Raw genomic sequence first — 26,645 nt, 5'->3', positions numbered from 1 at the left:
GACTGGCTTGTGCCCCAGGCTGACCAATTTTTGAGGAGAAGATGAGCTTAGGTTTGGCTATGATGTCTCCCAACCCATGGCTGAATAGCCTGCTAATGTTTATTCTCTGGACTCAAATATAGGACTTGTGAACTCCTGTAGCATATTGGTTAGAGCACTCGCTCAAAAGCATGAGTTTGATTCCCAGGCAGGGTGACACGTTAAGCACGTTTCCTTACTCCACACACCTCTGTTTACCCAGCAGTAATTGGAACCCGGTCTTTGACCGAGCCTTCGGCTCCCCTCTCGATTCTCTACCCCCTCCTCGCTCCCTCCCTCCCTTCCCTCCCCTCACCCTGACCATTTCCCCCCTGCTCGGGTCCTGACCCAACTGTACAGCGCCTTGGGACGTCCTCCCGACGTGAAAGGCGCTCTATAAATGGAATCTTGTTGTTGTTGTTGTTGTTGCAAGTTGATTGGTAGATCGCTTTCTGGCAGTAATCAACAAACTCAGCACAGTCCAGGGATGGAACGAGGAACCTTCTCAGCTTTAGATTGTAGTTCCTTACTGGATACATTTTTCTGAGCAGTTGGTGAAGTCAACATGTTATTTCTGTGCACACATAACTTTTGAATTTTACTCAAATTAGTTAATTTTGAAACATATTCATTTGTTGTTGAGCTCTTTTGGGGAGTGTCACTCATTCACAGAAACCTCCTTTTATTTATTTGTTTGTGTTTGTTACTACTATACTTTTCTAGATTTAAACAAAAATAACTCGTCACCAGTAATGACGATTTGTGACAAACATTTGTTTATTATTTATTTATTATTTATTATTTCTTTATAAAATATTATTTGAATAATATTTAATAATATTTGGGTTCTGACGAAAGGTCATGGACCCGAAACGTTGACTCACTTTCCTTTCTCCATGGATGCTGCCTGACCTGCTGAGTGTTCCCAGCGACTTCTGTTTTTGTTTCAGATTTGCAGCATCTGCAGTATTTTGCGTTTTGAATAATATTTAAGTTTTGAAGTTTTATGATTGCTGTGGGAAGCTGATAACTGAGTACAACAGCTCAGCATTCGAGGACGGTTATTAAAGATGTTTGTAATGCATTACTGCAGGGATTAAAATAATCTCTTGTTAATTGCAGGGAAATTGTATTTCCAGAACATATTCATTGATATGTGGTGTCAGTTACCTTAACAGATATTTCACTTAACTATTCATGTGCCCTGAGAAAACATATCATATCCACTTGTGAAAATCTGAATGTTCTCTGGATTTCAGAATCTGGTTATCACTTTATAAAATTGAATTTTCTGTTAATCCAAACGAGGGTGAATGTCAATGCAAAAGAATAGAATATTTTTATAGGTTGTTTCAATATCAAGCACTTTCAGTTAGGAGCAGTGAATTGAGATACCCGATTCTATTTCTGCCGCACAATGAGCTTGAAATTTGGCATCAGAACAACATTTCTATTGGACAAGTGTGACATTTCCATTTTCCACACCAACCGTCCTTGGAGCTTCTTGGAGTGAAATTGTAAGTTTAGTATAAATTATTAGCAGTTTTATGACGTGGATCCATGCCTCTAGGAAATAGAGGAAATGCATCTTGGATTGCATGACTTGTGTCTGCTGTGGATCTAGAGGTCTCAGAGCTGTCCCTTTGAGGTATCAAGTCCACTCAGAAATCTGTCATAATTTTTTCTCGCCAGCTTTCTTCTCTTTACTGGTACTGGCACAGGTACATCACCCAAATAAGCAAAGTTCTTGTGTGTACACTGCCATTGAATGTCAACAGGCTGTGTATGATTGTTGAGGTGAATTATAGCTGAGCCCAATGCTCTCCTCACTTGACTCCATGTAACTAGTTTAGGAGCCTCTGAATAATCAGAAGTGGGACTATTGGCTGATATTTGCACTCTTTTTCCTAAGATATGTTGAGGCCAGTTATAGCACCTCTACTCTTCCACTGCTGGGTTCAGGTAACAACAAAGACCAGCTCCAATATTTGAGCTCCTGTCATGTACTAATGCCTTTGTCCATTAGGGCATTACAGGAGCTCAACTAAGTCTATTTTTAAGAAAATATAAATATCTCACTTAACTAATCTTGAAAATGTTGGTGATAAAAGCACAATTAAGAAGAACAGCAACAACTTGCACTTATATAGCGCCCTCCATGCAGGGTAGCATCTCAGAGCGCTTAGTGCCCATAGCTCATTGAAAAGGATTGTGGTTTCAGTTTGTGATCTACCTCTTTCGGCAATTTATAGAGGGATGAAAAGAAGTAGAAATGTGCCTGCTAAAATGCACAAAATAATGAAGCTTCACAATCGGGAGGCATTTACTGAACTTCAGAAGATCTGATTTACCCACGTTATGCATCTTACCCACTTTGCATTTGATTTTACCCAGAACTTCTGCTACTGGCTTGCAATTGCTGTCGCATGTAAAGTGGTTCACTTTGCCATTCTAGCTGGAGGGTACAATATGCAATGATGCATACATTCTGTCAAATGGTGAACATTTGAAAAATGAGAGTGACAGAGATCATGATCAAAAGACTCTTTTTGCACATTGTGAATTCTACTGTAACACATTGTATGAATTATTCATTCGTTAGGGCATGCCTTAAGATGCTGCTTTTAGTGACTTGGAACAAAGGTCTGTTTTAGAAATGTTTTTATTCAGCTGTAAACATAACATTGAAGAAAGATATGAACCCACATCATCTTTTTTTTAAAAAAACTTTATTTTCTGTGCTACGAATACATATTTTTCCCATCTTAGAATATTGAGTATTAGAAAGTCTCTGTTTTGAATGTTATGTGACACAAATACTATATGAAAATACTAGGACCTGTAAGGTGAGATTCACGTAATGAGTTCTGTGAGAATTCCTATTGACTTGCAGAAACTCTGCTCTGGAAGCAGTTAACTTCAGAGCAGTTTCCACAGGTCAGTGGGAAGTACTGACCAGAATTCCTATTTGTACAATTCATATTAAGAATTCCCATTAAAAATTCCTGCAACATAGATCTCATTGAAATTAAATATATAGTGAACATTCAGTGCAAATAGGATCTAATAAACTGTCCCGCACTCTACATGCCGAATAAGATGAGTCAGAGACTAAGGTGGAATCCTGTGGCTTAGTGGTTGGAGCACTCGCCTTGCAAGTGAGGAGAGTTATTTGAATTTAATGAGTTAGTTCTTGATTTGTTGAATTGTTTTGCAGCCTTGGCCTCCAGTGTAAACTATATGCCAGAAAACCTATTGGTCCAGTGATCAGGCCTATTAAACTAACTTGACAGTGAACAAATAGTAGCCATTATATCCTTAATGACCCTCATTGCCTGTTACACACGAATAGTTATTTCTGAATAGCAGATGTGATGATCCAATCGGTTATTAAGATGCCATCCATAGCAGATTGATTGGCAGATTGAAAGCATGGTGTTCAAAGGAAAGGATGTCACAGCTTTTGGGTGTTACATTCGTTTATGAATTTTTAAATTAATAAATGTATTCAATTTGGAAATTGTATTTATAAATTTAAAATATTATGTCCATATATTAAACTTTGTGTGAATCATAATACATATAATAGTAAAAAAAATCATTCCATTTGGTATAGCGGGAGGATGTCCCACATGCTTTACTTAGAAGTGGAGTGACTGTGTATTTGTAGGCAAATGTGGCCAGTGGCAGACCAAGGTCACACAGGGTCCTGACTGGTACAAGACTAGGTTAGGGGCCCCCTTAACAATTCAAAAATCTTAACATTTTGCTTACCTTTACAATTATTCTTCTGACGACTGCGATCAGCAGAATGTAGGAAGTCGTCAGGAGAGGAACGGGATGCCTCTGAATTAAAAAAAACTGGCAGTATGCTGTACCAGCTCGTACCAGCTCATACCAGCCTTTACTGGCCCACTTTGAGCCCTGGAAACAGATAAGTATTTCCGAATTGGTTCAAATATGTTTCCGCCCCCACAACATTCTGCTGCCAATGGGTTGGGCCTCCAACCTCATAGGCCCTAACGCGACTGCACCACTTGCACCATTGTAATGCCACCATTGTAATGCCATACTTTTTGGCTCTCGTCAACGTCTAAAATCTCATGGTTCTCACCTCCTCCACCTACCCGACCGCCCCTTAAAACTCTTCGAAACCGTACGCAACCTGGGTGTCAGGTTCGACCCCCAATTATCCTTCCCTCACCAGCACCGCCTTCTTCCACCTCCGACGCATTGCCTGTCTCTGAAAACCTGGTCCATGCCTTTGTCACCTCTCGGCTGGACTATTCTAACGCTCTCCTCGCTGGTCTCCCCTCCACTACCATCCACAAAATCCAGATTATTCAAAACTCTGCCGCCCGCATTCTCACCCGCACCAAACTCCGCTCCCCGATTACCCCAGTCCTTGCCAGACTGCACTGGCTGCCTGTCCCAGAGAGGATCAACTTCAGGATCCTCACCCTTGTCTTCAAATCCCTCCATTCTTCTTCACCCCCTCTGATCTCTCTCCTCAAAACAGTACCTGTTGCCTTCATTCCTCCGGGTCTGGCCTCCTCCTTGTCCCCCGAGTCCTCTGCTCCACCCTCGGCGGCGGTGCCTTCAGCCACTACGCCCCGAGGCTCTGGAACTCCCTTCCTCACTCCCTTCGCCTCGCGCCCCCTCTTCCTATTTTCAGATCTCTGCTGAAGACCTTTCTTTTCGACCGCGCCTTTGGTCACCTTCCTCCCCCTCCCCCTGGCTCGGTCCCGGGATCCGTTACTGTGAAGTGCTCTGAGACGCCGTCCGGCGTGGAGGGCGCTATATAAATCCAAGTTGTTATTGTTGCCACTGTAATGCAACCTAATTACACATAACAATGTGTCACAAACAACCGTGAAACAGATGATCAATCTTATTTGGCAATTGTTGGCCAGGGAGAAACTCCTTTCAATTTTTGAGCAGTGTGATAGAATCTTTAATGTCCATCTGAACAGGCAGATGGGTCATCAGTTTAATGTCTCGTCCGAAGGGCTGCAACACACCTCCAGCATTGCATTGTGGAGTCCTATAGCTCAGTGGTTAGAGCACTCACCTCGCAAGCGAGAAACCTGGGTTTGATTCCCGGCAGGGCGAGAGACCTTGGGCAAGTTTCCTTACTCCACACGACTGATAATAAACCCTCAGGAAAAAAAACAATAATAAAATTGGTCACTTCAATCCACGACTGTTTGTGGGACACTGTTGTGCACAATTGGCTGCTGGGTTTCGCCCACAACCATACAGTCAATTCACTTTACAGTATATTTTGTGAAGTGCTTTGAGACGTCTCGAAGACGTGAAAAGCGCTATATCAAATGCAAGGATTATTATTATTATTGGAATGTCATCTTAGACTATGTGAGTTCAATCCCCAACTGCGCTTGAGCCCACAACCTTGTGAGTCAGAGGAGAGAATGCTACCAACTGAACCAGGCTGATACCCAATTGATAGAACTGTCATGTGAATTTCCAAATTTAGAAACTGGTATTTTTAAAGAAGTTTAAAGAAAGTGTAAACTCCTTAACGTCCAAAGGTTTTAACTTTCAGCAATTTGAACGCATAATAATTCAGGTTATTTATCTATTGGTGAACAAAGACTTAATACAGTAACAACCCCGTTATAGCTCGTTTCACTATAGTGCAAATTTACTAATCACACGGTTGACCTGTGGACCCTATTTACTGCACTTGCGCACAGATTGCTTCCCATATACCGGCTGCTGTTTTCATGCGACAATGACTGACACTTCGGCAACGACCTCATGACCAGGGAGGCAGCCATTTAGCTTCCTTCGTCATAAAAATTTACCAACTCAGCGTCACCAGGTCACTGTCAACATCACTTCCTGTTTTGAATATATGCAGCAAGTAAAGTTGGTGGTTTCCTTATCCTGTTGATAAGTACCGCAAATCAGACCTCAATATCTCTGAGTTTTAGAAGTTTTATTAGAAAGGGCAATGTTTTGAAAGATTTTGGTTGTTTGATGCTTGGTGTGAATGAAAACTTTAGTTTTAGATAGCATGTTCCCATCTAAGGGGCCATAATAAATGCATTAATTAATTGACCAAGCTAGCACTAGTAATGAACAGTCATTTGTAAAATTACTGTACTTGGTGTGTTTGTTAGCAATAAGCCCTTGAGGGAATTGTTTACTCGTTCTTCAGATGTGAAACATATTTTATTTTGCAGATCAACAGAAATTGCAATGTACTACTTTAGAATTCAGGAGTATAGTCAGTCATAGGTTTATCTCCAGTTAGCTGTTTGTGGAAGAAAATCATATCCCCAAATATAGCACTTATAATGTAATATGAACGCATTATGCTTATTGTTAAATTAGCACTGCAGTCTGTAATCAGTTCAAGTGTTTTTAATTGGTGGTTAATTGTTAATGAATCCTTGTGGACTAAGTAACCTTTTAATGTGTCTTAAACGTTCAACCATTACCAGTTGTCTCCCTTGTTCTAAAATGTTTTGTTGTTTTGCAAGCTTGCTTCAGGTGTACTTGAACGATGCTTGGTTTAAGGAAAAGAGAACATGCATTTTTATAGTACCTTATCACCTCAAGGCACTTCATAAGTAATTATTGTCAAGTGTAAGGACTGATTTTGCAGACTAACCGTACTGTAAAAGCTTCCTTCCACTTCTGCTGATAAGGTTTATATTCACTGTAAGTGGTGAAATTATATGAGTGAAACCATCATGAAGTAGATATCGTCAAGTTTAACATTTTGATCATCATAATATCTCTTGCATTTAATTTAGTGCCCATAACGTCACCGTATCAAATGCTTCCCATAAAGTGCAGTGACTGTGTGTTTGTAAACGAGCCCTGTAGCTATTTTGTACACAGCAAGATCCAACAAACAGCCAAGAAGTGAATGTCCAATTTTATCTGAAGGATTGTTGGGTAGGACGCTAAGAGAAACTCCTGTCTCTTTTTGACTAGGATTATAAGATCTTTAATCTCCACCCAAAGGCTAATCAAATCTATCTTAATACCTCATCTGCAAGATGGCACCTCTGAGATTTCAGCAAACGTAAATGTAGGGAGAAATATGAGAGTGTGGGGTGATATTAACAAAATAACCCGCAGATTGTGTCTGTGTGGGTAGAAGTAAAACCTGGGATTGTGATCATAAAAATAGGAAATCAGAGCTATCATTTTTCATAGAAATCAAAATTAATCATTGCCCATCTTTTCACTATTTTGGTGATGATTTGCCTTTAGTATCTCTTGAGTCTTCAAAAGACTTATTAGGTTCCTCACCTTCAGTACTTGTGATAAGGACACTGTGACATGAATCTCAGCTCCAGAAATGTGAATTTATCATTGAATATTTCTGGTGATATATTTTTAGAACTTCACTGAAGAAAAGGGGAGACTCTATACTCGAAAATGTAAAAGAACCTTTTGGTAAACCTTTTTTTTATCTAAATGAACCTTTTATGATCTCCTAAAAATAAACTGTCAAATTCCATCAGCAATTCACTGTGGCTTTGCTTTCTTCTACTCAACCAGATGTCCTATCAAAATAGAATCAGTCAGATTGGAAAGTCTTTTGATTGTAGGTCGCCACAGGCGACCTCTATAGTTTCTAAAAATTAAAACATTGGATGGCTGGGTGAAATTTGTGAAGGTGTGAAATTAATGAGTTTGATATCTGGTAACACAAAAAGTCTGTGGCATTCTGCTGTAAGTGCATTTGTGAAGGTGCAATAAGGAGATATTGACTGCACCAAGCCCTGCAGAAAATATAAGGATGCAAAGGCATATTCTCAATCTCAGGGGAAAGCGCGGATGTTTCAACTTAATGGTTAAGCATTGTCACTACCACAGCTTTCTATTAACAGGAATATCAAAATCATTTTATTTGGAAATTTCTGAATTTATCATCTCCACCTGAGTTGTTTCACTGTCTGGCTCTTCCTTCTCCTCCATGTAGGAGTCCTGTATCTTAGTGTTTAGATCACTCGGCTTGCAAGCGAGAGGACCTGGGTTTGGTTCCCGGCAGGGTGAAATGTTGGGCAAGTTTCTTTACTCTTTATGCCTCTGTTTACCTAGCAGTAAGTGGGAACCCAGTTGTTAGTCGATTGGCAGATTGCTTTTCTGGGAGTAATAATCCCTTCAAAAAAAATAATAATAATTGTTTGGTCACTCAATCCATGACTGTGGGTCACTGCTGTCTGCAATTGACAACCGCAATTCCCCCCCCCCACCCCCCCCCCCCAAAATATACAGTCAATTCACTTTCCAATATATTCTGTGAATCGTTTTGAGACGTCTCAAAGACATGATAATGCGCTATATCAAACGCAAGGATTACAATTATGTCGTGTACATACGGACTTGAGATGGGTACTTTACTTATCATGTTCTGTAATATTTGAGATACAAATTTGTGGAGAGTGCCTTTCCTGAAAATTGGAGACATTGCTTAGATCTGTAACTGAAAAATAAAAAGTGCTTTCAAAAAGTCAGTCTTAACAAATCCTTGCTCTGTCAGTTGGTGTGGACTCTTTCTGCGCTGATGATTTCTATGTTTCTAAAATCAGCTATAGAAGGAGTTTTCCTCAGAAACACAATGGAAGAAGATTAAACATGACGTGTGATATATAAGTTTGATTTAGGGGATATTTCTTTTGTCTTCTCCCCCCACACACACCTTTTATACTTGCTATTACTTTACATGGCAGTATTAGTCTTTAATTGCGGGGAATCTTTTTCATTCAGACTATCATTCGTTGATGAAAACAATCTTGTTCTTAAGCCTTTTTTCTCTTGGTGAGTTTTGCTTTGCTTATGCTCATCTGGGCAAGAGATGTCAGTAATGGGAACTTCATGTGCTTAGTGTCTGCATCAAACAGGTATAGCAGAGGACCTGCTACCTGCTCCAATAATGTGCCTTCACCCCAATCTCAGAAGAGCACCCTCTGCTGAGCTAGTGTGATTATTTTCCCCTTTCTGCACCAGCCATCCATTTTGTCTGTGCGAGGTTAGAAATGTAGTGCTAAATTAAGCATAGTTTTGTTCTGTGTACCCACACCCATTAAGAACAAGGTTGAGACTGACCCAAGCTTATTTCACATAAGAACCTTACAGTCAAAGGAGAATTCCATCCCATCACTCTCTGATGGATTGAAGCTCGGGACCCTGAGTTGAAGGGATGGTGTGCTAGCTAACCAACTGCACCAGTTAGTCTCTTGTTCTGAAACATGCTAATCCTTTTTAACTGAAGAAGGGCATCGATGGGAGAAACACAAAAAATATTTTTATTTGATGCTTTGCCCCTAAGGTAACCAAATGCATCTCGAGACTTGTGCTTAGGATGTTTGTTATGCGACTTCGGTACACAAGAAATTATTTATTCCATGGGTGATAATTGTCTTGCTCTCATTTATGGGAGCAGAACTGGATATTTGTTCTGTGCTTTCTGTGCCCACTAAATGTTCAAGGGTTCACCCTCATTGCAGGGACAAAAGACACTCATTAGCTATTGTAACCTCTGATTGCTTTATAAAGTGAAAAAAACTGCATACTTATCCTCAGGCTAATGTTAGAGTGCTAATGACTTTGTGTTGCCATGGGTACCAGCTTTATATTAAAAAGTAGTGATGTATTTAGGAACTGGCTTTCATGGTTATTTCAGCTTTTATGATTATTTCAACTTTGGTCTTGCATTTGTGCTGTACGTGAATGGTACATTTTAAAAAACCTTCAAACTATTATTATCAGCCCAGTTCTCTCAGGGACCAGTTTCTTATCTATTTTCATCTCTGCTCTGAAGCTACATAAGCTGCTGTATTTCTGTGTGTCGGCTGACTGCTGCAGCCTTGTGAATGAATACGGCAGCTAGCTGCAGGTGAAGCAGCTCTTTAAAAATCCAATGACCAATGGTTTCACATCAGACAATCATCTGCCTCTGTAGCGTCATGACCACAACTGGTTGGGAGCAAGAGGATGGTTATCACATAGCTACAGTAGACTTAGCAGTTGTGTGTGTGGGTGGAGTGAGCTCTCATCCTTGTGAGCAACGGGGGAGAAGGGGGAAAATCATGTCTTCCAGGAAGGCAGTTACATAGCAGTATCCGACTGAAATTTGTCAAAGAACCTAGTAGCTGAAATTTATCTGAGGTAAGAAATGTGTGTTCACTTTTTTGTGCAGGATTTTGCAACATTGCATGTTAGATTGCACTTCATAACCAACCTTCTTGGTAATCAAGGAGTAAAAATGATTTAAATATCAGCTACGGTGTAGAAGTTGACTGTGGTGTTGTGGTCTAGTGACCTCCAAGATTAATTAAAATAGTTCATCTTTTACTCTTCAGCACATTAAGCAGAAAATTGACTTTTTCTAAATTGTTCTGACAAGAATATTTCAATTTCTTTATTGACTGTATTCAACGCCAATGCTCCAACATACTGTAACACTGATTTAGTTGCCTACTACTGTAGTCTGTATTGTAAACAGAAGCATAATAAGATCTGTTCTGCATTACTCAGTTATTGTATTAGTTACAGCTGCAAAACAGCTAAGGTTTACACTATCGGAGATGAACATGTTTGTAGAAAACCGTGAAAATAACATAAATTACAAAACACTAGTTTTCCGTTTAAGCGCTTTACAGCTTCATTACTTTGCACATGTGGTTCAGTACTAATCCAAAAATGTAATTAATCCAGATTTTTGATTATAATAATTCTAATGATTGGGAAGATCTTGTATCGTATCAAAGACTTGCTGATCTGAAAGCAATTTGCTTGAAATTTTCTCCGCAAAAAGAACATGTCTTGTCCAGTGAGAACGGATGCTGCAAAGTATAGTGCACATCATTCATTTAAATCTAGTGGATACTTGGTTTTCCTAACTGAATGGCTAAATATTTTAATAGTGTGTGAAGCTTTGTGTCAGCAGAATTGGTTCTTTGCTCTGTACTAGAAATCCCTATATGTTAGCAGAGTTATGTTACCTTGACAACCATGAGACCTTCATTGTTGGAACAAGCTCCACTTCAGCATTGGGCTGGTGCAGTTTTTCAATATAATTTAAATACTGTTAAATATTGCAATTTTTAATATAATTTAAATTGTGTACTGTGCTGTACTGTAAAAGGCAGATGACAAATATGCCTGTCATGGCAAGGGAACCGATCTGGATAAAGCAGTCTGTATGACACCCATCGATCATCAAGATCACCTTGACGGCTGAGAACAGTTACCAAAAGTGTGACAGCAGAGCATCCAGGTGCAACTTTTCATAGATCAGTTCACAAGATCCAATGAAGCATTTTTACAAAAAATGTTGAATACTTTACACAGTTGTGTGTAGGTATGTAACGCAATCTAATCCTTTCTTTTTCCAAAAATGTCAATCAGAAATATTTGCCTCAACAGTATGAGTAAAGAAAATGGTACGGGTAGGTGGGGAGATGGGGAAGGGGAGGTAGGTGAACAGTTGTGTTTTAACAGTATCAATTTATTCTTGTTTTCTCCAGGCAAACACCAAGAGCAGGTTACTAAAGCAGCTTTTTAAGCTTAAAAAGCTGCCTTAATGGCCTGCTCTTGGTGTATGCTGATATTAGAATGGTGCTTTAAATTGAGGAATATTAAAATTGAGTTTTTTAAATTTCATATTAATTTTACTGACCTTTATAATTGAAGAAAACCTTTGAGATGATTTGTGGCAACAGACAGTTATATTTTAAGCAGTATTTGGCAGGATTAAGTGAATTTCCTTCATACTGCTATAATTATAATTAATGTTTGCAGATGTCTGTTCATTTAGATTTTAAAATAATTTAGAGAGTGAATTATTAAACTGTTTAACTTTTTAAATGATCTCCGAGTCCTATTCAGCGTGCTTGTTTTATTTAATAAATGTAAATTGCAGTCCCCCTATAATAACTGTTATATTTGCAATAATGAATGTTAATAGTGCGTAATGACTGCTCCGTGGTTAAAGGCAGTTAACATAAATGAAGTAGCGATAGTGCGGATTCAACTGCGCGCCAATATACTGTAGTGTAGTTATCCTCATACTTCTAATTATAAGAAAACCCTATTAGATTTCTAACCGTAGTGTGAAATGTTCAGGGGCCCATCCCACTTAGAATTTATTTTTATTATATGTTTGATTGTCACTGTATTTGCTGTGACTTTTAAGAGTGATTTGATACATATACTTAAACAAAGGCTCATTGGGAATTTCAACCTTGTCCATCCAGCATCAGTTTCACAGACATTAAGTAGCTTTTTCTAGCTTGTTAATAACATGGGTTAAGCTTAATTTTCATGAGTCAGTCAGTTTAAAAAGTCATCTTTTTTACCCGGAATAAGCAATGCCCTGAACTGAAAATGTTTATATCAAATTTTAACTGCTTAAATAATTGTGTGTGTGCGTGTTTCTGCACGTGTGTGTGTGATCACAACATCTGGAAATGTTGCCTCTAATTGAATTACTGCAATTACACTGGTCTGAAGCAGCTTCTGTGTGAATGAGATATAAGAAAACTACATGTAATTGCTTTCAAGTGCCTGAATGCCGTGCTGCTGATACATTCATTTTTGCTGTACAAAAATAATAAAGAATATATTAAATGTTTTGATTTATAAGAAACAATTGTTTGAAATATCCTACACAATACCAAGCATTTTATTTGCTAAACATTCTGTACAATATCATAAAGTGCTGTACATCATAGTCAAAGTTTTGTGAATAAAAGATAGTTGAAATATCATCAGAAGCAATGACCAACGACTTTATGAATCTTCAATAGAAAACCGCTGATATTCTCACCTTTGTGGGGTTGTCATAATGTCTGACATCTGTGTCAAATACAACTGCAAATTCTTCTGGGTGAATGAAGAGGAGGATACTTTGATGTTGCCATCAAGTGAATCATTTTACAAAATTAGCAAAAAGGGTCTTTACAAAGGCATTCTGCGATGTTTTACTACATACAGTACAGCCAGTGGTACATTGGAAACCAAGATCTTAGCAGTGAAAGAATATTTAATGATGTGTAAAAGTGTTGTAATAATATGTATAAACTGCACTTTCATACAGATTCATGTCCTCAAAAGGAATTACTTTGAAGAAAGATCCTAGCGATGTCAAGTACATCATATTCAATGAATTCAGGATAATGAATATTTGTTTGCTGTTATATTTTTTATGGTATTTTATGTCACATAAACCGGCATGTTTTTAACATTTTTAAGAAATGTATTTGACGCAGCACCTTGATTTTTCTGAAAATCACTGTCGATTGTAATGGGATTTCATTTGTTATATTTTCAAACTATATTGAGTCGCTGTAGCTTTTGGTTTTCAAACATTGAGATTTGGCAAACTGCAAATTCCCGCAAACAGGCACAATCCATCAAAAGTCATTTCGTCCTCTGGAAATTTTTAATGGTTTTACTGGTTTTCAGGTCAGTCATTACAAGAATCTTGTGAATTAGACCTTGATTATTATTATTATTATTATTATTGATGTGGCTGGTGCTACTAGGACTATTCCAGTTGCAGTAAAAGATTTGTACAGATGACATTCAATGGATTTATTTGAATGAACAAGAGTTCTGACAATTTGTTATTATTGAAGAAAAGGAAGCCTCCCCTTGGGTTTTACATTTCACAATATAACTGAACATTACTAAATGTTCAAAATTTATATTTCTTGATAAAATTCCTGTAGAGACCCACTTGAGGGGAGTTTGAGGCAATTTTGTCTGTGGTACATGAGAGTTCATCATAGGAAGAATAGCCTCATTTCTCAACGCTCTAAATTTCATTAACTATTATTGTATTTAGTGTCAAAGCAACTTGTGGGTTGAAAGTCAGACCTTGATGTCATTTGACACCTTTGTCTTGGATTCCATGGGAGGTTAGCCACAGCACCAAATCAATGAATATGCTTCAGACATGCAGCCGCCTGAAGTACTGTGACAGCCACAAGTTTCTCCCTTAAATATAAGAGCTAGCTTCTCTGGCGTTTTCTTGGCTAATATGTTTCTTTTGATAAATAGATCCTTGTTGCCCATTTCTCTTAAAATAAATAGATGTAAAAATGTTGCTGATTTGTTATTTAGAGATATATTCTGATGCTAAACACGTGTAGTTTCTCATTACCATCCTCAACATTACCATACCAGAACATTAATGGCACGAATTATTATTTTTAAAAATCTCTCCTTTTGAGTATTTACCAATATGATTTATCTACTCAAGTGTTCACCTTATCCCAGGGCGTGTCTATTTTTACCATACTCATTCTCCAAGCACCCGCAGGTCGTGAGATTGAGCTCTCCTAGGGGTGTGTACTTTGGTACAGTTCACATTGTTCTTTGCTGGCTCTTTAATTCCCTGTATAATTAAATACAGAACCTTGCATTAGTATATTCAACAGTGTCATAAAGATCAGATTTCAACCCTGGCCTCCATGGGGATTGTAAAACAATTGAGAGCAATTGATGAGAGCAATTCTGATGGACAGAAATTTCAAATATGTACTGGCTGCAGACCTGAATTTCCAGTGGCTTTTTCGGCTGGAGCTTTCTCTGACCCAATGAATCATTGACTTTCCTCTTCACACTTTATGGTTTTCCTGGTCATCAGTTTGCAATGTCCATTGGCCTCAATGTAGAATGAGACCTAAGCACGATACAAATCGTGTTTGATTTATAGTTTTATTTATAGGCTGCCATGTTCTATTTTAAATTCACCCTGTGGAAATGTCATCATTTTGCTATCGTGACATGGCTCCTTGTGTTTGATTATGACTTTTGCTACAAAGGGAATTGTTCAGTATCAACTCACAAACATGGCATTTTGAGCAGCAAGTAACAATACTTTGACAAATGTGTTTTTTGGGATCACATCGAAAAGTATTTCAATACTTTTTTGGGGGTGAATGGGAGAATAATGAAACTATGAAACACCAAATATTCAAAGACTGTTTCTTTTTAAATGATATGAAAGTCACAGCTTTAGTTTGCCAGTACAGCAAGTTCCCCCATAACATATGGAGTCCTGTAACTCAGTGGTTGGAGCACTCGCCTCTCAAGTGAGAGAACTGGGTTTGATTCCTGGCAGGGCGAAATGTTGGGCAAGTTTCCTTACTCCACACGCCTCTGTTTACCTAGCAGTAAGTAGGAACCCGGTTGTTAGTCGATTGGTGGATCACTCTTCCGGGGGTAATAATTCCTTAAAAAGAAAAATGTGGTCACTTCATTCCAAAACTGTTTGCGGGACACTGCTGTGCGCGATTGGCTGCTGCATTTCGCCCACAAAATATACAGTCAATTCACTTTACAGTATATTCTGTGAAGTGCTTTGAGACGTCTCGAAGATGTGATAAGGCACTGTGTTAAATGCAAGGATTATTATAAGGCTTTCTTATAGCCTTACATCGTATTTAAACTGCTGTAGCAAATGAGACACAAAATAGGAACTCCTCAAACCCCAAATTTCCCTGCTCTTCTTTCAGGTGCTAACTCATGCCGGGGTACATACCATGGTGTCCAGTCCACCTAGTACCTCAGTTACATGACTTCTTCACAAGTGAGCCAGAACAGTGAGAGTCAGCAGGCTATTTGAGTGTAGGTGTATCATAGCTGAGTCGATCCTGTGCTTACCCAGGTAGCGTGTTTTTAAAGAGAGTAAAACAACCAACAGCAACAACAACTCGCAATACAGCACTGTTCATGCGTGTGGGTCGTGTCTCAGAACAGAGTATTGGAAAGTCAATGCAGAATCGGTACCTGTGGCGATTTTATTTTGGGCTGGGTAAAGTAACAGCACATTTTCGACACACTGTAGAATGGCCTATATTGGATTCATTGATCTCTGTTTGTTTGAGTCATTCAAGCAGTGGTCTTCCTGGACCTAAAACAGCCTCTTAATGACTGTGTGAGACAAATGGCTGATTGTTTGACAGCACATTAGTAGTCGAGTCATTAAATGCTCTCTCAAAAGCAAAATGTATTGTAGAGAGAGGATGGCATGTCAATGACCAGAGCTGATGTGGTTGTTTAAGAGTTAATTAAATAGAAAGAAAAAAGTTGGCAAAAACAGGTTGAGTTTAGTTCTTTGAAATTCATTCCGATAGCGAATTATGCTTATAGTAACATTAAACATATACAAAAAAATCCTTGTTATGTAAAATATGAATTTGATGCAGTTCAACTCCAATTGACTTTTTTTAAATGCTTTCATGATATAGTTATGGTAAATTTCTCCCTCTTTAAGAGGCATTTAATTCAGTAGAGTATTAGAGACTGATTTAGATCGATGAACTCATGCTCCATGTACCAGATTTTGATCTGTACTAGATCCTCAGGGAAAGGTGCTGTGCAGAGTTTGCAGTATGGGTGGGGGGTGGCGTTTTCCACGTTTATGATAGTATGATAGTATTCCTGAATGACAATAATGGTTACGACAAACTAGTTAGATTCCAGTTTTTGGAGAGAGTACAATAACACTAAGAGGAAACTTTATGCTGACATGACAGAAAAGGGAATCGAGGGGTGAGAGAGAGGGGGTGTTGGATGAGAGAGAGGGGGTGTTAGGAAGGGGTGGAGGCTCATGTAGAGTATAAATGCCAGCACGGACTAGTTAGACTGAATGTCCTATTTCTGTGCTGTAACGTTCTAAGTAATGCTATCTGAGTGATTAGTTTTACCAACCAATGGAATTTCACCCCATCGAGAGTCATCAGGAAAATGCATTACAGTACAATTTACATTTATACCATGCCTCTCGTATTGGAAAGATGTCTCAAAGTGCTTAATAATGCTGGATGGGCATCTGAGGTGGGAGTGGGAGCCGAGGAGATGGAGAGGGGAAAGATAGCCGAAAGTTCAAAGAGGTACATTTAACAAGGGGACAGAAGGAGCGAGTCGGAGGATGTTCAGGATGGAGTTCCAGAGAACGGAGGCAGATTAGCTGAAAACTTGCACAGATTGATGGGGTGGAGACACGAAGCAGGCCAGTATTCATCAAGCAAGGATAGCGGACAAGTTAGTGTGCTTAAAGGAGATCATAGAGGTAGTGTGGGGAGATTTGGGCTTCCTAGCCCAGATCACCTGCTCTGATCTTGCCACAATAACCTTCAGTCTGATTACATTTTGCATAGTTTTGAATTAATATTTGTGAATCAGGATATAAATATACTTTAATATTTAAAAACAATCTTTGTGCTATCCTGTTGCTGTATATGGGACAATGACTGCCATATTTGCCTAGAAAAATGCACAGTGTTTACACTGTATAGTGATGCTTGTGAAACGCTTTGAGAAGATCTCCCGACGTGAAAGATGCAAATACAAAGGTTCATATTATTATTATTACTGCAGTCATGGAGAGAAAATCTATTGAGTTTTGATACTGACATCTAATGTACATTGTTTTACATCCCCAAACAGCTGCTTTCTTAATCAATGCGTTGTCTTCTGGGACAATAGTGAGTTCAAAATTATAAAATCTGCGTTCCGCAATGTGTCAGAAAGGTTGCTAAGGTACAGTAAATGCAGCCTTTCTAGGTTTGGGCATGAATGAGTGCGCAGTGGATGTCCCATTTGTGCATATCACAGCCCTACATGAGCAGTTTTGAACTGGAATGTATCCCTCGCCAGCTATTGTCCTGTAGATAAGCCAATTGTGATAAGTGTATTCTGCTGTAAAATGGATATTAAAAATTGTAATGCATTAATTTGAAATTCTTACTAGTAAAATCAAATTAGATCATAAAATCTTTTAAATCTTCTTTCCAGTTGAGTGAAATTCATCAACTGCATCAAACCACACTGCATACTACGATTGTATGAGTCTATTTTTATGCACTTGTGAGAATTTCCAACTTTCAAAAGTTTTTCTTTATATTTAATTGCAAAGACGAAATATAACAAGATTAAGATGCACAGTTTCTGATTTTGCTTGGCAATAAAGCTTCTGGTGCTGTGTGAACTGCATATAATGAGTGAGATTTTACGATTTCATTTTTAATTTTTTAATTTTGTGTAAATCCATTTAAAGATTCTCTCATTAGGTTGGTGCTACTCTTATATTTGTTCATCTTTTAAATAAAAATACTGCCATTTACAAGTCTGTTTCGTACAATAATGTTTTCTATCTATTTGCTTAATAAGACAGTGGATCATTGATCTCAGCCTATCCGTCTTTGTTTGGTCTGTTCTAGGACTGAACATGAACCATGTTTTGATCATAATTTTACTTTCTCAGTCTTCATACAGTTTTTTGCATGTTAATACTAATAAAGTACTCTGCAGTGAGTAGAATTCCATTTTCATATGTTAAAAAAGACAGCTCAGAGAAGCCTTATAAGTACGTAACATTTTAAATCATATTTGAGAAAGTAAATTTACAACAATACTTTCAGATGGACCGAAACAGTAGAACCAGGGGACAGGAGTTTAGGACAGCAAAGGTTAATATTAGAACAGATACCAGGAGGTATTTCTTTAACCAGAGGGTAATTTAATGACTAGAATGGGTTACTAGGGTAATGGGGCCTAGAATTCTAGACTCATTTACAAAACAGCGGATGGTAGGACGGTTGTTCTGGAAGGGTGAGATCAAATAGGCCGAAGAGCCATTTTCACTCAAATCTCTTGTGGTCTTGTAAGCACTGTGCTGCAGCTCCATGGAAACATCTCTAGGACTGGAAAAGTGTGCAGTGTCCATCTATCCAGTTGTTTTTAAAATAATTTTTGAACACGTTACTATAGTAGTGCATCACTACTGTATGAACTACTGTAGTAATGCCCTGCTCCATGAACCCCGCCTTGCCCGTCCCACTATCAGCAGACAGGCCTTCAGCCTTTCTGCCTCCATCCTCTGCAACTCCATCCATGAATCCCTTTGCCTCAACCCCTCCCTTGCCTCCTTCAAGGCCAGTCTCAAGACCTTCATCGTCGACCGTGCTTTCGATCATCCTCCCACCACCACCCCCATGCCGTTCAGCCCTCTTGACACCCAGCTTGGGTGCAAACCCGTCACTTGGGACGTCCTCCCGTCTTGAAATATATATTTGTTGTTTATATTGTTGTTATTCCTCCTCTTCTGAACCCAACTCCCAGCTCAGGTCTAAAACCTGTGATTGTCCAGAGCCCTGGGATGTCTCTGCAACACGAAGAGCATTATACAAGTGTAAGTTGTTGTAGTTTCTGAAGCATTCAGCTAGATTTTATAAGGAAGGAATCCTTGATATGAAAACTTCTTGATATGATTACAGCAGCCCTATGTATCTCTCCACTCTCTTTTCCCCATACCAATATCACAGTATTATTGAGTTACATTTCACTGATTTATTTGGGGGCTCAGAATACACCAGGATTGCCAATTTATTTTCCCACTCTGCTTATCAAAAACCTATTGTGATATGTGTTAAAGAGGAACGAAAGCCCAGAGGGAGTGATTTTTATTCAAAGTGTTGTTGGTGAAATAAAGGCAAGTACCTGGATAAGCCTCCTCTGCACTATCCTTGTTAGTGGGGTGGTGGGAGAGGGAAGGTGGGAGGTAAGCAGGGTCTCCTTACAACTGAACTGGCTCCAAAATGACATGCTTAGCTAAAAAATGTCAGAATCAAGTCAACCCTCAGTGGCGGTAGTTTGGTTGTTATGGCAGGCAGGTCTGCAGTATTCAAGGATATTGCCGATGATAGACCAGCCAACCTCACACATCAGCAGGACTTGGAGGGGCAAACAGTCACTGGAGGGAGGGATTCTTCCCACTGAGCTCCTTTGACTTTACAAGCCAAAGTCTGAACAGGAAGGGTGATCTTAGCTGGAAAAGCAATGGAAAGCTTAAGAGACAGTACTTTCAATGGTCGGCTACATGATGTTAGAGTGATCTCCAAAGAGAGAGCTTGCCTTCCATTCCAAACATGAGAATTTTCACGGATAGGTTGGATGCATAGAAATCTGTTTGGTTAAGATGCTCTTAAGTATGGTGATGGGTTTCTGCATGTGTCGGACACTCGGCTGCCCCCAAAAAAACTCCTTTGCACTCAGCTGTTAATGAGAAATATACAGTCAATTCACTTTATAGTCTATTCTGTGAAACGCTTTGAGACGTCGAGAAGATGTGAAAAGCGCAATATCAAATGCAACGATTATTATTATTATTATTATTATTATTATTATTATAATGGACCAACTGTTGTGCAATATCCTGGCAAAGTTTAGTGTGGACAAATTATTGCTGTTTATTCGGCAGCACTGAACATAGTATCTGACGGCTCTGGAATGACTCTGACTTCAAAATGTACCCCTTCCTTTGTTAAGTTCAATGGAGCATCAGTGGTCTTCTCTGAAACAGAGGTCACTGGAGTTATGAGTGTAAGAAAATCTTTCACTGCCTTTAGACTTTGCTTTCACCTTTAATTGTCTAATTTTCTAAGATTACTGAATTAAACTCTGCTTTTGAAAATAAAATTGTTTGTACTTTCAAGATTACCTGAGCAGGATATTAAACTAAATTCTCAGTTTTATATCCTAATATTTTAGAATATTTATTCTTTTTGTTTGAGTATTATCATCCTTCTTTAAATACTGCTGATTTTAGTCATTCCACGCCCATTCTCTGGATCTCCATTCCCATGAATCACTCCCTCTCTCCCCTCATTCAATGAATACCTTTTTGGTTGTACTTTTGGTTTTTTGCCCCTTCAGCTCCAACCCCAGCTGGTGTATGCATCTAACAATCTCAAGTGCTTTGAGATATCCTCCCACTGCGAAAGGTGCTATATAAATGTAAATTCTATTGCATTGTAGCTACATTAGTTCCGGATTTTTTTTTGGTACAAATCAAAGTTGTGTTTCTTCCTTTCTTGTAGCAGTGAGTCATCCTATGAAAATAGATGAGATGAGCTGTATGTATCAACAATTAAATTGTGAACTTCTGTTTCATGTGTGGACACCCACGTTTGCTTCTTTCAATTAAAAATGACAGATATACTTGTGGGAAAAGCTCAAGGCTCAAATGCAGGGCTGAGGTACCATCTGATGATCCCATCTGTTGAAGTATTTGAAAGCTATATTTCCTGCTCAGTTTTGACTTTCATTTCATTGTATCAATAAAATTCCAACCATTGTGAATAAAAACTTTGTGGAATGAAATCAATTCTAATCATCCTGTCTTCCAGATAATCTCCTAATTGAAGGAATATGGAGGTTGGGGTTGGCATGTTCTAAGGGTGTGTATAAGGATGAAGTAACCGAAAGCCTGATATAAAATCAGAGCAAGTGTCAGATTTTTAGTAGATAGCTGCACTTAGTGAATTTAAAGTGATGTAAGTAAATGTTGCTTCAATTCTGTTAACATATGGAATAAGAGGAATTATTATGAACATATGTTTCAGTGATCTTCAGTATGGAAAATTAGCTGGCTGATGAAATTGGCAGGGTTTAAGCAGCAACTGCTAGGGACTTCTGTTTATTTGTAATCCAGGCCAGTGCCGCTGCACTGACCTTTACAATGATTCTCATCCCAATTATTTTCAGATTTGCCGTGCCTTGTAACTGGGATCTGCGATTAACATTTGTAACACCAGTTTTCTAGAGGAAATTAGAAGAAATCAACGTTAAAGACTTTCTTTATTGATCATATATTTAAAGCTGTCAATTTACCATTCAGAGATAGTTCACGTTCATTTTAAAATTGCTTTAGGTACTTGAGCTTAAATTGACAAATACTTTGGCAGTTAGTTTTCAGATATTCAGGTTCTGTTAACCCTACAAGCCAAAGCCCTAATGTGTAGGGTGGTCCTAGCTGGAAAAGCAGCGGGAAAGCTTGCCGGACAGTGATATCAATGGCAAGCTATGCGGTTTTAGCTGGATAGACTCCAGCAGTACCCCAACGCACACTCTGGGGTCCCCAAGCCTTGATCTTTGTCAACCTGCACCTAATACTTTCTGGAATTATATAAGCAGATGCATCTCTCCAGGGAGAGAGTCCACCCTCTGGGATTTCCATGTATAGGTGTAATGCATGGAATTCTCAGTTTCAATTGGATACTCTTAAGCAATGGGGGTGGGTTCTGCATGTGTCAGACACCCGGTTGCAAATCTCAGAAATGAATGTTTGTGTGTTACGATTGTGATTCTGTGGATCATTGGAAGGATGAATAATTGAGAATCCACTATAAGGATAATAATAAAATAATCCTTGCCTTTGATATATCTATAAATTGTCAACAAAAAGGAAAAAACATTTTTAAATAGTGTCTTTCACGTTAGGATGATGTCTTTACAGAATATATGGTAAAGTGGAGTGACAGTGTATTTTGTAGGCATATGCCCAAATATAGTGCTAAATATTCAGGATCATGCAAAATAAAATGATCAGGATTCCAATTCACTGCTGTTTAGTCTAAGGATCTCAATTGCATATAGTTTAAGGTACAGTGAAACCTTGATTATCCGATCTCCCACTGTGTTCCCTATTTTGGAAAGCCTGTAGGATGTTCTGGAAGAATGAGATAAAATGAGCAAAGGACACTTCTTCATTCAGTCCTTTTTGTGATCTCTAACCAGGAGAGGGTTTGAGATTGATTGGGTGAATAGTGGGCAGACATGGGAAGCTGGAGTCACTTTTGGATTCAAGTTAAGTCATCAACACAAATCCAATTGAAGGAGTCAGAACACAGTACTTGTGTATATCTCCTGGTGAATGAGTTGAAAAGAGTGGCAGCAGAATTTAAAATAAATCCAGAAACATACTTTATAATGTATCATTACAGCAGAACAAGAGAACAGGACACTAGACTCACTTTAAAAAAAACTTGATGCTGCAAACTCTGTACAGATTTGATAGGTTGTACGGATTTGATAGGTTGTCCTTCTGACTGTAAGTGGTATATGAAAATAACGATTTGAATAGGTATGGGGTTAGGGTAGTGGTACTGAATGAACTGCTTGCTCTTTTGGTGTAGACCTGATAGACTGAATCGCATCCTTCATTGTCTATGGTTCTTTGATGCTGTGATGAGAAGATGATTCAATGGGTATTCTGTAAGGACGATGGGATCTTCTTAATCTGAACTAATCTTGTGAAGACTAGGATTAGATTTGGTTGTTTATCTTCATGCAGGAATCGTGCAGGCTGGAAGGAGACCTGGGGCTCTGTGTAAATTAATTAATTTCTTTTGGTCAATGGGGAATCTGATGTACACCAAATTTACCGCCATGCTTAAATCTCCAAACAAAACTACTGAGAATTCCCCCTAGGTATGCTTTGAATTTGTCTCTCTGAGACTTATAGGTATGAGTACGCATTCTCTTTTCCCAGAGAGGCCACCCTTCTTTATCGTTTCCCAGAGTTTAGCCATAGATTGGTAAGAGCTCAGACTTGGGAACACCACTGCTGGTGTTCATAAAAAAGTAAAGTTGCTTAAAATGATATGGAAAACAAACTTCTAATTCATTTGAGAGATCTTAATACATCTGGAGCTGAACACCATCATTGTCTTGTCTGGAATCTTATTAAATGTTCCTGCAAGGCTGGAAAGTTTTTTGCCGCAGTATATTGAAAGTGTGTGCTATTTGGAGGTAATTGTTCAACCTTTCTGACCTATTCATTATTTCTTACCAGAGATGAAACTGGGGGAAAAAAAACTGTAAGCTATTTTCTATTTTGTAATTCAGCAGTTTTTAAAGCCAACATTCACACTTTTCGCAAATTTTGCAAGGGAAGGCTTTGTTTTGTGTCAAATACTGGCTCTTGTGATTGTTGTTTCCATGTATTTTAAGGTTTCAACATTAATTGGCATACATGAAAGAAATTTTGAAGATAACTGGATTACAATTCAGCCAGAAAGATATTGTCAGTGTCTTGCTGAAGTTGTTTGTTTTCCAGCCAGTTTCTGACATTCTTCTAGAGTATTTTCTATGTGATTTTGATCTTAGCATTTTGCACTTCTCAGAAAGCTCTCCTTTCTCCACACTACTTTCAGTTCTTTATGAAATGTTGCACTTAAGTGCTCCAAGACATGACTCAGTGTAAAGGGCGCAAGTTGTTGTTGTTGCACCTTTATCATCCTCTTTGGATACGTTCCTAGTCATTTCTTAGCAGCTCCAGTAGTTTCAAAATGTACAATAGATTTTATCAATATCTCTTGTGCAAAACACATTCTATACTTTTATTTTACCTTATTTCTGTTGTACTTTGGAACTCTTAAAGGCTGAAATGAAAACTAAAAGGCAGAAAGAGATATAGTATAGAGAGGAAACTTGTTTGAATTAAAATACATTTATGGAAGAGAGGAGAACGTATAATGTCTTCTCATTCTCAACCTATTCAATGGAGCCCATTTTCATCAGCAAAGGATGCAGTAGTTCAATGTAGCTTATGTCACTCTCTCTGTTACTGAAGTGCTCCAAGCCCTGTTCACAGAAGCCAAATGGAAAATTAACAAGAATTTTTTTTTTAGATACAATAAAAACTTGCATTTATATAGCCGGGTAACATCTCAGAGCACATAACAACAGCAGAGCTTGACACTGAGCCGAGGAGAGGAGGAATGTCTTCTGGTGTGTTCTGGAGATGGGGAAGAAGGAGTGAAGCCAGAAGTACTGAGGCAGAGAATTCCATAGTTTCAGGGCTTAGTGGCTGAAAGCACAGCCACCGATGGAGAATGGGAAAGGATTAGCTAAGCAAAAGCAGGTGGTGGAGTGGGGAGTAAGCAGGTCAGAGAGGTAGGGAGGTACCAGGGCATGGAATAGTTGGCATGTGAATGTGAGGATCTTGTAATAGATCTGTTCGGTAATAGGAAGCTAGTGGACTGCGCGATGGGGGTATAGAGTTTGGTGTGGGAGAGGATACAGACAGCAGAGTTTTCAATGAATTGGATTTAATGAATAGTGGAGCTGAGGAGACCAGCGAGGAGGGGATTGGAATAATCAAGCTGAGAAGTGACGAATGTGTGGATAAGGGCTTCAGTTGTATTAGGTGTGAGGTACGATCAGAGGCGGGCAGTGTGGTGGAGGTAGAGGGGAGCGGTCCTCGTCAGAGACTTGATGTGCGGTAGGAAGGACAGTTGGGGATCCAACCTGACATCTCGGATACGCACGGGTTCAGTATGTCTGAGGGATAGGTCAGGGAGATTAAGGAGTATGGAGCCACAGGTGAGAAGACATTGACGTGAGCCAAGGAATATGGCTTCCATCTTTAAATAATAAAATAATTCAAACAAAATTAGTTGAAATATTTTTNATTAGAAAACATTTTTATTCTGGTTTAGAGAAGTGGATTTTTTTGTTTTCTTAAAAATGAATTGTACAATAAAATCAATTCATAATAATCAAAAGAAAAAATGTAGTGCATGATAATGTCCCCTTTCCCTATGCACTTAAAACTAATAACCTGATGATATAGCCTTCACAAGTATACCACATACAGCACATATCTGTGTCAGAAAAAAGTCTTTTGCACACAACTGAAGGCTGCATTAGTTTCCCGCTTTCATTTTACAGTTTTAAAACCTAAAATTATATTCTAGCCGAGCATGTCATTAGCATTAAGATATTGAGTCGCCTTTAACAGTTCACAGCAAGTAAAAAGCCATTTGGGAATTAACTATAATGCAGTATTAATATACATGAATCAGTCTTCTGTCGAACTTGGGATATTTGCTGGAGTTCCAAGAGCTAGTAAATATGAACTCACCAAAAGTGGTTAAAGCATGATTAGACTTCTGGTAAATAATAATCCTTGCATTGGATATAATGCCTTATCACGTTTTAGACACGTCTCAAAGCACTTCACAGAATATACTGTAAAGTGGATTGATAGTGTATTTTGTGGGCGATAAAACCTATGATAAAGCATGTTAAGCTTCAGTTCTATTTTTGTATTTGCATTCATATTTCTAAAAAGGTATTTTTTTTCCCTCTCTGAACCATAACTATCTATAACAATAATTCTAGAAATGACTAATATTATTGAATGCTATTGTTCTTCTGCCCTTCATTTCTGGAGTGTTCAAATGGAACATTGTTGTGATGAATAACACAGGCTATTTCTCACTGTGCTGAATAAGACCTCGCTCTTCTGATTCCTTTGGGCATTGTGATGAGGCTCATGTTTTTTTTTGCTCCTCTTACTTAAACCTGAATTGTCTCTATACATCATTCTCCTTTAAGAAAAGGACAGACTTATAAAATAGATGAACGTGGGGCCCTTTGGGTTCATAATGATATTTCCATTCCCGTATACTTTACATTTCAATCATTTTCTGTTGACCACTCTGAAAAATCTTAAATTGAATTTCGCTCTTCTTTGCGAGATACTCGTCTCCAAATAATTATAAAACAAAAACTGAAGTTAGAATAAAAAACAATTAAATTCGATTACATGGTTTTAAGAAAAATGCAGCAATACATTGCTGAAAGGACTGAAAGGAAAAACCATTTCCCAAAGTTGGAAAGGTTTTCAGCCTCAAGCCAGTTGTTAATCATGAGATAATAATGATCGCCAATTCAATACCTGTGATAATTATTGTCACCAGTGACAATCATCACGTTAAATTCTCTTTCTCTGCTCCAACCCCCTCCCCCACGATTCTTGGTCTCTAACTTTATTTGTT

The 26,645-nt window shown here is 38.5% G+C and overlaps 1 protein-coding gene across 16 annotated transcripts in view; it reads left to right on the top strand.

Moving 5' to 3' along the window:
- The window catches only part of LOC103181530 (cAMP-regulated phosphoprotein 21), a 275,084-nt gene that overhangs the window by 156,892 nt on the left and 91,547 nt on the right, over positions 1 to 26,645 (top strand). The window contains exon 1 of one of the 16 annotated variants that reach the window (XM_007898067.2): positions 9,968 to 10,173. The exons of the other annotated variants lie outside the window; for them this stretch is intronic. The gene's annotated coding sequence lies outside the window, so the exon portion shown is untranslated. Of the gene's footprint in view, positions 1 to 9,967; positions 10,174 to 26,645 lie in introns of those variants that run through there. 16 annotated transcript variants of the gene reach the window in all.

Source organism: Callorhinchus milii, unplaced genomic scaffold, assembly GCF_018977255.1.
Source record: "Callorhinchus milii isolate IMCB2004 unplaced genomic scaffold, IMCB_Cmil_1.0 Scaffold2, whole genome shotgun sequence".
NCBI lineage: Eukaryota > Metazoa > Chordata > Chondrichthyes > Chimaeriformes > Callorhinchidae > Callorhinchus > Callorhinchus milii.
This window is presented reverse-complemented; position numbering and strand designations above follow the sequence as displayed.